We start from the raw sequence: 12,996 nt of genomic DNA on the forward strand, positions 1-12,996 counted from the left end.
ATTCAGGAAAACCCAGTGCCATGGCCATCCTACTGGCTACATTTATTTGTTCAGCTTCCCTCTCTGCCCCATCTCTCACCTAAAATTAGTGCTAAGCACAAACATGCAAAGACTTTCCAAACAAATTATTGTGCAATCTGCAAATGTCTGCCTGGGCTGATTGCTCAGGTTGCCTTATTAGCATTGCACCTGCTTTAAGCATTGATGCTACCAAATCATATGGAAAAACATGCAAATTCTGTGTAGCTTTCTGGCAAATTAGCATGCTTCCTGCTCAAAGGTGAAGATTATGTAGAGAAGTACTAACATAATCTGACTAATTACTGAAGTAAGCAAATTAGGTGAAAAGATAACTAAAAAAGGGCATAAGCATCAATTCAATCATATGGAAAAAAACTGATGTAAGGATAACACAAAGGGTGTCTGTGGTTTGTCTGCATGGTGCTTGATGCATGGAGCTGTCTACTTCCCTGCTGGCAAGCAGCATGATGGTGGCTGCCTGCTTTAGCAAAAGGGAGGCACAGGATGTTCGTGTTTGAAGCACAAGGTACTAGCTTTCTTGATAGAAAGACAGAAGCATTAGTGATACTGATGTACCCAGTCTATGGTTACCGAGTGGCCACAAAGTTCAGTCCTTTGGGTGTGTATCCTAAACATCTAATGATATCAAGTACTGTGGGAAAAATCATGGGCATAATCCTAGAAGTTAAAGGTTTCTTAAAGTGTACATACGTGAGGCTGTGCAGGCAGCCTTCAGCCTGCCTGGAATCATAGAATCATAGAATCATTAAGGTTGGAAAGAACCTCTAAGACCACCTACTCCAACCATCAGCCCATTCCCACCATGGCCACGTCACATGGTTCTCGAATACCTCCAGGGGCGTTGACTCCACCACCTCCTTGGGCAGCCTGTTCCAATACTTCACCACTTTCCCTATGCTAAATCCCCCAACATCCACTGCATCATTTATTTCTACCTTGCTTGTGCTACACAAGCCATGAGCACCTGGCAGTGCCATCCCTGTTTCCCAAGTAACTAGCACACACAGCTCCATTGGCTCTGGGGACCAGCAACCTTCATCTTGCACATCTCCAAAGGGTCTCTGCTGTCCCTTGTGCTGCCATGTGCTCCTACAGGCACAGTACTATCTTCTCCCTATGTGCTGCATCTTCATAGGAGTCTCTTTTTTGAAAGCTTAAAATCCGCTTTGATAAACTTCTCAGAAAGCCACTTCTAGTCATCTTAAAACCATCTGATTACCTTCTACAAACACATGCAGATGTTTAGTTCTGTTAGAAACTGAGTGCTGGTGCATCCTAACAGCTTCATCCATTATCTTCCAGGAGTGTTTCTGTGTGCTTCTGCCAGGGTGATATTGCACTGTCTTCCCCTGTGCCCTCTCAACAGCTCCCTTTGCACCTGAACAATTTAAATAGACAAGAAATGTGCCTGTGCTGCAGAGTCAACTATGCTATCTGCCTTAGAGAGCTTGGCACATGTCCTGATGGGACAAAATGAGAGATCAAGCATGCAAGAAGCAACCAGAGCCATTCCTCAGACAAGTGCTCGCTGAGATTGCACAGGCCATAGGAAATACATGTACAAGTCCTGGAGCCAAACAAATGGGTTGTGTTCTCCCTTCAAGTAGCATTTCATCATATCTGGAAGTGGAGAGCATGGGCCAAAAGAGCCGTGTGATGCACTCATTTAGTAAAGAATACCTATTCACTTCCTGCTTTTGTATGTTACAATTTGACTTTTATCACTGAGGAATATTGTCTGAAAATGCTCCCCCCTCTTTGCGATGGCCTCAGTTTTCATGTCGTGTGAGGGCCCTAACTGCTTGTTTTCTGTTGGTTTTGCCTGCAAAGTGCAATTAGCACTTTGTGCACATTTGATCAGGTGCTAATTTAACTCAGGGGATGATTTACTTTCCTAAATATGTGCTAAAAGTTCTCTTAAAGAAAAAAAACAAACAAAAAAACCTGTGTAGAGCAGGATGGAAGGATGGAGGCAGAGAGAAAGCAGCAGACAGAATATTTTTAACTGGACCAAAATGATGAAATTCATTTTCCTGCTCATCTCCATCTCCTTGGGCAGGCATCTCACTGCTGCACTCCTTGCCAAAAAGGCACACTTCTCCGAGAGAAGTCAATTGATGTTCCTTAAATCCAGGGCATTCAATGTGCATGCAAACTTTTCTACATACAACTGAGTTGTCAGAAGTACGTCCTTGGACTGGACATGCCTTAAAATCCTAGAATCGTAGAATCAGAATCATATGATCATAGGATCATAGAATATCCTGAGCTGGAAGGGACCCATAAGGATCATCAAGTGCAACTGCTGGCTCCACACAGGACCATCTAAAAATCAGACTGTATGTCTGAGAGCACTGTAACCATCATTGCAGCATCTTCCTTCTCTTTTTTCTTTTTATTTACTTATTTTTATTTTAAGAGAAGCTCAGCTTCAGTCTTGGCAATTACTGTTGAACCTGTTGCAGCGTAGCCAGCATCTGGCTACTGATGTAGCCAGCATTGAACACACAGAGGGGTTTGTTTCTTTTGTGTTCTATTCAGTGTTGTTTAGGAAAATAAAATGAAGTTTCAATAAAAGGGAATTTTGGAAGGAAATACCCCAAACTCTGAGAAATGTGAGCATCACTAGATACTTCTGACAGCTCTTGCCATTGTTATAACTTGAATTGTCAGTTACAGCTGAGCCCCTGGTGAGCTCTGGATTTGTGGATACGTGTACACAAGGTCTTTTTCTTCACCCTCATTTTGCATGACTTAAGCCATAGCTATTCCATCATTTCCTTAGAAGCTTATTCAACAACAGCAAATTTTCACTGTCAGATATACGTAGATCACCCTGGAAGCAATGTCTCCTATTTATTTCCATGGAAACTAGAACACATACAAAGAACACAATAACACTGCTGGATAGAGCAATTTCTCAGCTACACAACACTATTTGTCAACATAGTCACCACCACTAGTTGCACATTTTTGCCAGTAATGAACAAGAGCCTGCATGCTGCACTCATAAAAATCTGCACCCATGGAGGTGACCCACTGTTTCACAGCTGCTGTGATGGTGTTGTTGCAAGGAAAATGTCGTCCAGCTTTCATCAGTCTGAACAGCTGGAAGTCAGAACGTGCCAAATCCAGACTATACTGTGAGTGTGGCAGGACAATATGCTCTGTGGTCTTCAAATTGGTATGAGGCCTGGCATTATCATGTTGCAAGAGAAAGATTGTCTGCTGCACCCATTCCCTGGGGACTTAGGAACTTTATCCTTTTGTGAATGAGGCCACCTGAACCTCGTTCAGCGAATGTCAAGAAGTGGCCAGGGGCTGTAATGGGCTGCCTAGGGAGTTGGCTGGGACATCGTTCTTGGAGGTAGTCAAGAACTGTTTAGATGTTGTACTGAGGGATATGGTTTAATGGGGAAATATTGGTGGTAGGTGGATGATTAGACTGGATTATCTTGGAGGTCTTTTCCAACCTTGGTGATTCTGTGATTCTATGATTCTGTAATTTTTCTCTAGCTGACTCTGGAAGTTTGAGCCTTCAGCTTAGTCAGTGTTGCGATGTAGTGGTAAGAGTTCAGGTTCCAGGAAATCCAGAAGTATGACCGCTTTCGTATCCCAAAAGACAGTGCACATCTCTCAACCTGCTGAGGGCTGCATCTTAAACTTTTTGTTCAGTGGGGAATTCACATGTCGCCGCTTCATGGACTGCCACTTTGACTCTGGCCTATAGTGGTGACAACATGTCTTGTCACTGATAATTATGTGATCCAGGAAACTATCAGCTTCAGCCTCTGATTCAATAGGTCTTGATAAACTTAATTTTAACTTGGTATAGCTCAAACATTGCTAGCTTCATTGTCTCCTTGAAAACACAGAAGGCCCTGGTGAAGATGGGTAAAGGGGACAGTCTCAAATGCAAAGTGATCCCTCATGATATAAGGGGTGAGTTCCAGCATGGGAAAAATGTGGTGAGGCCAGGTCACTGCTGGCTTCATGAGAGTACCTTTCAGAGGCCACAGGGCTTTGCTCAGGCTTGAGAACCTCTGCAGCTACTATTTTAAAGGACACTGGCACCTTTTTGGGAAACAGAGTGCATTCTTCTTTTACAGAACTTCTATCCATCCCACAAATGTATTCATTTGCATACCTTATCTAGCTTTTCTGCCTGAAACTATTTCCACATATTTTACTTACCCCATTTAAATTGCTTTTATACCGTGTCTAATACCCTGCAGGTCCCTTCAATTCACAACTGCTGTTATTTAGTGAACTGTTCTCCCTAGGTCAACAGACTTTCATTTCAGGGTAGATAATCCTGAGTATATCCCCTGCGGGAGGTAGGGCTCTGCTCTGCAACGGAGAGACTCTTTGTCAGGGTAATAAACTGAGAGCAGGATTTAGAAGAAATTACCTCGGAACAGAGTCCTTCGCCACAACTTTTTATTCCTTCTTCAAGTCCTGTTTTCCTAAGGGCTCTTCAAATATAGGGATCAAGAATACATTTTATCTTTGCAAAATGAAACAAAGCAAGCAGATGGATTAGTCTGTTAGTAGAAAAGTGCATATAAGCAAAGGCCACTACCAAGGTGAAAAAACCTGCTTATAAGTAGAGGTGAAAGAGTTGTTTTCTGAGTTGTTTTGTTTTGTTTTGTTTTTTCATAGGAAAGTGTGCATTTACCAAACCTCAAAAACATTGTTTATTTGTCTGCTTTTTAATTCCAATGTGACTTTCGTAGAAAAATAAGTTCTCTGCAAAATAGGATTTGTTGCATGGCTTATCTTAGGACAGCAATGGATTTGAGTTTGAGCAGCTTTCTGAGGAGGCCCTTCTTAGTGCTGTTGACCTCTAGTTTTCTTATTGCTCTCTTGTTTCAAAGATAGGCATTTTAAGCAATGAGGTATCTGATATCCATCTTTCCCATTTACAGTCTCACTTTGAAAAGCAGTATAATTTTCCTGGTCCCTTCCTCTCCTCTACACCTTTATGGCACTTGATAGCTCATACAAAGAAAGCAAACCTAGTTCTTAGACAAAGACCATTGGGTAAGGCTGTTTCTGTTCATAATGGTGTCTCTGAATCATGGAAGCTCTTCCCTGTTAGTCAATCCAAAAATGCTAAGGCCTTGTGAAAATAAATGACCTTTGATGCTTACAGGCTTCTGTTGATTGAATGCAGAGCAAAACATCCTTGTAAAAATCTCAGCAGCACAGAGCATTTAAGACCCTGCATTGTAGGCACTAAACAGAATTTATTAATGGATTAAGAGAAGTATTTTTACAGCCTCTGAGGGCCACCATGATTTTGCCTGGCAGAGGGACATACAAAGCACAGAGGTGAAAAGAACTCCTAGGTCACTGAATTCAGGACCCTGCAGTGGCTGACAACCATGTCCCATAAGCCTATACATAAATGCTGACAAGAGAGGCTGGCTGCCTCTCGCAATTTGGAGAATGTTCTAGGGCCTCACTAGACTTTAAAACTACCTTCTTTATTCCTGATTATGTTAAGTTGTTCTGTTTAAAAAGTAAGGAGTTCTTTTTTTCTTGGCTTAAGCGTGAAAATGTAAAGGAATGCATGAACTTGGGCCATTCAGCCTCCTCAGCATGCTGGAGCCTGGCCTATTCCGACTGAGCTCTGTTCAACACCATTCAGCATTCTCAAGGGGAAGAGAATTTCAGGATCTGATGACAATGCAACGGATCCTCCAACTTCTGTGATAGACCCTGCAGCAACTCTAATTCCTGCAACAGGTCCTGTTTCTTCTCTGAGCATTGCGACAGACCCTGCTGTCATTCCAGCCCTCACAATGAACCCTGCAATTTTTCCTGCTACTGGTCCTATGGTTGCTCCATGTATTGCAACAAGAAAAAGAAAAGCATTCCCCCTGAGGGAGGTAGACTATGGCTGAGACCTGTAGTCTCTCCAGCTTCTGCAACAGGCCCTGTGGTTGCTCCAGCTCCTGCAACAGGCCTTGCAGATGCTGCAACACTCAAAACCAGTCCTGTGGTCAGTCCAATCCCCATGACAAGTCTCATAACTGTTGTGGTTTAACATGGCAGGTGGCTCAGCACCACAGTCATTTGCTCAATCCCTCCCTTACCAGTGGGATGGGGGAGAGAATCAGGACAAAAAAAAGCAGAACTTTTAAGTTGAGATAAAAATATTTTCTAAGACAGAAAAAAGGAAAAAGATAATAGCCATGATTTTATATATATATATAAATCCATATAACAAGTGATGCACAAGCAATTAAGCAATTGCTCCATTCCAGCTGAAACTAAGACATTCTGTAAGAAGGATGCCATAAGATGCTGCTGTGTGCCTGCCTAAGGTCAAGTTACTTCACTGGAAGACCAGCAGTGTGTATTGTATATTTCTTCTAGACTCACTGGTGCAACAGTGTTCATTCTCTTTTCTTTCAATTGTGAAAACATCATTTTAAGATAGGCCTAAAAATATTTTAAGATCAGTTAATGTGTTCAAAGATAGAGGTTAGCTTGGTCTCATGGAAGACTTTCACCTAACCTATAGATTCTTCTATTTTATGGTCCCACTTGGAATTATTCTTTACTGAAACTATTATTCTGAGGGAGTGTGAGTGACTGAGATCACTTCAATGCACTGTAATTTCCCTCTTGTCCTTGTTTTCACCATGCAAGTTACTCTACACCCATATGAGGCCAGTCCTTGATGAAGGGCATTCTACTCATCCTCACCTGGTGAGTCTCAGTTCCTCCAATGATCAGGGCTGCAGTCAGTTCTGAGCCTCAACTAGCTAAATTGGTGTTTTTCTGCTAGATGTTAAGAGGCCTTGACGTCCATGCAATCTTAGAAAACAGGATGAAGAGCAGCAATTTTGTTCACACTTGTCTGCTTAGTAATTTTTCCAAAGTTGTATACCCCTTCATAGCACCTACGACCTCTGAAAGGCTGAAAACTGTCTTTTTTTTTTTTTTTTTTTTTTGAGTTTAGTTGCAAGACCCAGCAAACATTGCTCCAGTGCCTCTCTGTGCATTTCCTGAGGATGCCTACATTTTACTTTGGTATAGAGAGATAAGCACAACCCTTGACAGACCATCACATGTGCTCACTGGCAGCTATGTTTTTTAAGGCTGTATATAATTTTCCAGAAGTCAGGCAACACAAACTGAAATAAGTATTAAACAATATTTATGGTTTGTGCCCACTGCCTGATTTGTCTTCCTGTCAGCTTTGCCTCTGCCAGTATCATCTGAAGACAATTTTCCATTTCAGTGAGAAGCTAATCTGTGAAAAAGGAAGGGCGGAGGAAACCAGAAGAACTGGGATCTGCTGACAGCTGAACTGTCTCAGTGGAAATGCAGACAATGATTTCTTACCTTTATCGTAAGAGGAAAGAGAAAGTCAATACAAAGCGGAGGAAAGTCAAATGTTTCAAGATTGCCATCGGTTTCTCAATCAATAGCCAAACCTTTCACCTTGGATATTTCTCCCTACCCAATAGCTGCTTGGATATGCCCGTTCAGTGCCACCACACATTTGACAAGGGAAAAGAGATGAGTGAGGAGGCAGGAGAGCCATCGCTCACTCTTCTGAGCCTGCCACTTCCACAGATTTTTACAAAACAAACATTTTCATCTACAAAACAAGAAGCTTATGCTAGTGAGACTGCTACCGAATGAGTCAAATGCAAATAAAAACCTTTCTTTGTCTTGACCAAGAAAAGAGTTCAAGAAAATTAATGGGAAGGTCAAGAAAATTTTGGCTCTTTGATACATGGCACAAACACCGTTTCCCTTTGCCAGTGGAGACATGAGCCCCAAAGGCAGTACTTCTATCTGTGCACAGCTTTTGTGGGGTGGCCAGGTGGCTTGGTGACAGTCTCCATCACATAAAGATTTGTAGCCACCAACCACCCAATGGCCACCTCCCGAGCTCCCAGTGAGTTTCTATGAACAAAGACCCTCTAGTGAAAGCCCAGAAGGAGTTTAGTTTCATCCAGATCAACCTTTCAGGTGTTTCTCTGCTCTGCTTGAGGAACCTGAGCTCTTGTCACCCCTGGCTGGGATGGGAAGGAATGGAGAAGGTGGAGAGGAGTACAGCTCTTGTACGGTACCCTGCCTGGGAGATTATGTGCCACACAAGGTTGTATTACACTGAAATCTTGGGTGGAAGGTGTTAAGCATCCAACTAAAATGCCTTATCTTCTCAGACCAAAACATTTCCCATGCCTGCCATGGGCTCAGCCGTAGAGCAGTGGAAGAGGCATAAGTGAGAGAGCAGGACCAGCACTGTGCAGCTCGTGCTAAGCATCAGTGCCCCTTACTCCTTGCTTGAGGGAGCAGCTTCCCATGTTTCTCTGAAGGTCACCCGTGGCATGCTGAAGCCTATCCTTAGGGAAGTTTTAACATTTTAATTTATTATTTTTTAATGGAATAATTTTTCAGATCCCGTTGCCTTCAGTGTCAGTTGGCTTAGTTGTCCTGGGCTCTAAATGTTCAGGGCTCACTGGGGAGATGGTGTCTGTCACATGAGTGCTATAAAATAAATTGCACTCTGTGACAGCCTCTGACATCTTCAGTCCTCCTGAGGCTAAAGGTGAGTGCTGCATCCTTAGAGATTTTCCCCTTTTCAGCAGTGCAAAGCTCCCAGATCAGAGCTTCTACTTTCACCCACGTGGAGTGAAATCAGTGATAAAATCTGCACAGATCTTGGTGCAGTCCTAGACTATACCCAGGAGATAAATTTATCCGTTCTGTTTGCTTTGCTGGCCTCATGCTTTTGCATATGTATAAGAACATGCCCTAATGTGGATACATGCAGCATAAGATAGAGTTACTTTCATGCCTGTTTATTGTTTAGCAAAACAGGCTTCCTCCAGGCTGAGAACCCTTTATTTTCAAGTTTCCAGCTTGTTTTGTTGGGCTGTGGTGTTCCTTACCTCTCACTACTGAAATGCTGACACCAGAGTTAGTTCAAATATTTCAAATAATAGGTTGCAGGCGGAAATGTTTCCTTTGTTCTCAGTCTGATAAAGAAGGAGAGAGGAACAGCGGGTCTGTGACCATAAAGTGAACAGCTGGGCATTCTTGCTTCCCTGCGGCATGTACAAACATATGTCTTCATGTTATTCTCCCAAGAAGTGGCTTTTAGAAACCCAGGGTGTGCATGCACTGAGCAGCAATGCTGCTGCTCCTGAGACACCCTTAAATGAATATTCACCAGTATGAAAAGTATTGCCATAAAACTCCTCCTGACCCTCAGCCACTGCTACAGGGCACAATGGGTGCACACAGTTCTCAAACAGCTGCTTGTAGCCAGTGATCCACCCACATCAACAGCTGAGCATCAATCACATGTGGCTATCCTTGCTTCCACAGCTGGTTTTAGATGTGCTTTGTGCCTTTCCTTTGGCTTACCATCAAAGAAGCAGCACTTGTTGTCCCAAACCCTTTTTCCCCAGGGGGTATGGCTGTTCCAGACAGACAGGGGAAAGGCTTTTCTTGTGTCCAGCCTGGGTAGATAGCAAGCCAGTGGGAAGGTCCTGTTTAACTAACTTAATTTCGTTTATTGACAAGATCACCCATCCAGTTGGCCAAGGGAAGTCGGTTGATGTTACCTTTTTTTGTTTCAGTAAAGCTTTTGATACTGTTTCTCACAATGTCCTTCGGAACCAAATGTCCAGCATATGGCTAGACAAAAACATAAGGCGATGGGTGAACAATTGATTGATGGGTTGGGCTCAAAGGGTTATAGTAAACAGAGTTCCATCAGGCTGGCAGCCAGTCACTAGTGGTGTTCCCCAAGGCTGCTTTTTAGGGCCAGTTCTCTTAAGTGCTTTCACAAATGACTTGGATATAGGACTAGGAGGTGTTTTGAGCAAGTTTGCTGATGATAGTAAATTGGGAGGAGCTACTGAGGGTAAAGTGGCCTTGCAGAGAGATCAATACAAAATAGAGAACTGGGCAATTGCTAGCTGCATGAAGTTTAAGAAGAGCAAATGCTGTATTCTGCACCTGGGAAGGGGCAACACTGGATACATGTATAGACTGGAGGATGAGATGCTGAGAGCAGCCCTGCAGAAAGAGATTTGGGTGTCTTGGTCAACAGAAAGCTGAACATGAGCCAACAGTGTGCCCAGGCAGCCAGGAAGGCCAGATGTATCCATCAAGCACAGCATTGCTAGCCAGTTGAGGAATTGTCCTGCTCTGCACTGCACTGATGCAGCCTCACCTTGAGTACTGCATCCAGTTTTGGATGCCACAGTACAAAAAGAACATACAACTATTAGAGAGCATCCAAAGGAGGGCTGCAAAAATGGGGAAGGCTCTGAGGGCAAGGTGTGTGAGGGGCGGCTGAGGCCCCTCGCTGTGCTCAGCGCAGAGCAGAGGAGCTGAGGGGAGGCCTGATGGCGGCTGCAGCTCCTCACAGGGAGCGGAGGGGCAGCGCTGAGCTCTGCTCTGTGTGACAGCGACAGGGCCCGAGGGAACGGCATGGAGCTGTGTCAGGGGAGGGCAGATGGGGCTCAGGGAAAGGGGCTGCACCACAGGGCGGTGGGCATGGAACGGGTGCACAGGGCTGTGGGCATGGCCCCAAGTGACAGAGTTCAAGGAGCATCTGGTCACCACTCTCAGTCATGATGGCCTTGATGATCCTTGTGGGTTCCTTCCAACTTAGGATATTCTTTTATTCTACAATTCAAGTGGAGGTGGTGGGGAAAAAAAGGCATCTTCCGCTCCTCCAAGCAGCTAAACAAATGGCTGCCCTGGCTCAAGTGGAGGAGGTGGGATATAAGGATTTAGAAACTATTCTTTGGAACGTATTTTCTTCTAGGTAATATTATCACTGAATGCATTGGGATGGAGCATCTCGTCCTTGAATCTCTCTGGAGCCCACCTGTGACATGACTCATGGCCTTGATGACGGGCTTAGGATGACTGAGCCTCATCAGGGCCCTCTGATTAAGCAGCCACCAGCACTTACGTCGTGCCCAGACTTGCAGGAACCCCAAATATAGAAAATGTGGTTGGACCAAGTGAAACTTTTGCTGAATAAAGCTTTCCATGGAAGAGAACAACCCTCATCTTCCAGACTGCAGCGAGAACAGTAATTGTTAAAGTTATATTCCCAGCCCCACCTGGTCCCTAATTTATCTGAAAAGGAAGATAGCCTGAGCACTTCCAGCATGAGTGCTAATGTAAACACCCTCACTGGCTGCTTTATTTACACACGCTTGCACCAAGAGCTCGGTTTATAAAACGCCATCTCCTCCTCAACTGTGTGATGCTTCTAAGCTGCATCCATTAGGAGGGAAAACAAGAGGCAGCTCAGGACTTGGTTCCCCACTGAAGGAGGTTTGCAAACAGCACCCACTAGTGCCCTGTTCTCGGAGGCTGTGCCCCCAACCCTGCTTCAGCCCCGGGTCCCATGTGTGGCAAGGACAGAGATGCACACATCTGCCTGGCTGCAGAGAGCTGCATCCTTTGGCGGATGGGAAATAATCGACACTTTGCTCTGCTGGCAGCCAGCACCCCACAGATGGCTGGGTTTGTCATTTTGCATCCCCTCGGAGGTTCTAATTTAAAATTTATACTAACATATGCCCAGAGACCTGCTGGCCTTCCCCCAGCATCGCCAATGCTTATTCCCTGCTGCCCTGTGCAGTGATGGGTGAGGAATGAGTGACATTTCTGCTTCTGCCACAGGTCTCTCGGCCTCCTGCAGTGGGAGAACAGAACCTTTTTGTTCCTTCCCCTCTGCATTTTTTATTATCTTTATTTTTTAGCTCAGGCAGCTGGAGACCAGGGTGCTTCCAGTACAGTTATTTAGCCACATGACTCCCATTAACGTCAATGACAATTGCACAGCCAAAACTGTGCACATCCTGTTGAAGATTTACCCCCGGGGTTAACACTTTACAAAGACACTCTCCTCCCCCTTACAGCTTTTGCTGCTGTCATTTCATGGGGAGAAAACTGGAAGTCCCTGCACAAAAGGAACAAGCACTCACACAGGGAGTAGAAATTTGCACCAGGCAAGTGTACTGTGCCCCAGGAGCTCCCCCTCTGGAATGCAGTGCCTGCTGGAGGAGTTATTTGTCCCCCTGACACCAACCATAAATTTGGCGACTGGGAGGAGCTATTATGCTAGCATGACCCCTGGTAGAACACAGCCTATTATTTGCGCATCTAGCCCAGAACTCCCCCTGGAGATCCAATAAATTTTGGGGAAAAGCAGCCTGTCCTGACCTAAGGGCTGCGGGAAGCAGTTTTGGTGATTAATGACCCTCACAACATGAGCACACACATGCTCCTGGTCTGAACCTGCCCACTTTGACGCCTCACTGCACCTCTTCAGCCGAGGGCTTCTTTCCCTGGGGTCGCTCTCAGCCCCTATCACCTCCTTGTCACCCCCCAGGCCAGGGGAGCAAATTGAATTTCTCCTGTGTTACCTGTCAGATCGTTGCTGGGAGGCACACAGACGAAGCATGGAAAGGAAGAGGAGCAGGCAGCCCACCTGGCCACCTCCATGCCAGCACCCATGATCCAACAGCTAGTCTCCCTTATGCCATCACTTGGAATCATAGAATCACAGAATGGTTTGCATTGGAAGAGACCTCAAAGCCCATGATGCCCCAGCCCCCCCCACCAGCTCAGGCTGCCCAGGGCCCCATCCAACCTGGCCTTGAGCGCCTCCAGGGATGGGGCACCACAGCTTCTCTGGGCAGCTGTGCCAGCACCTCACTGCCCTTTGAGGAAAGAATTTCGTCCTCACATCTAACCTAAATCTCACTTATTTTAGTTTAAAGTCGTTTCCTCTTGTCTGATCACTATCTGCCTTCCTGTTCATCAGCTCCTCTCAAGTATTGAAGACTGCAGTGATGTCTTCCAGAGCTCTCTCTTCTCCAGGCTGAACAAGCCCAGCAGCCTCAACCTTTCTCCACAGAAGAGGTGCTCCAGGTCTTTGTGTCCTCC

The 12,996-nt window shown here is 45.0% G+C and overlaps 1 long non-coding RNA gene across 2 annotated transcripts in view; it reads right to left on the bottom strand.

Annotated features, from left to right (window-relative positions):
- The window catches only part of LOC116229882 (uncharacterized), a 28,039-nt gene extending 15,425 nt beyond the window's left edge, over window positions 1-12,614 (bottom strand). Inside the window, exon 1 of one of the 2 annotated variants that reach the window (XR_004167129.2) lies at window positions 12,474-12,614. This is a non-coding gene — a long non-coding RNA (uncharacterized LOC116229882). The remainder of the gene's footprint in view (window positions 1-12,473) is intronic. The other variant, XR_004167128.2, reaches the window with a different exon arrangement.
- Window positions 12,615-12,996: the final 382 nt, after the last annotated feature.

Source organism: Phasianus colchicus, chromosome 1 (assembly GCF_987193195.1).
Source record: "Phasianus colchicus chromosome 1, bPhaCol1.hap1.1, whole genome shotgun sequence".
Classification (NCBI taxonomy): Eukaryota; Metazoa; Chordata; class Aves; order Galliformes; family Phasianidae; genus Phasianus; species Phasianus colchicus.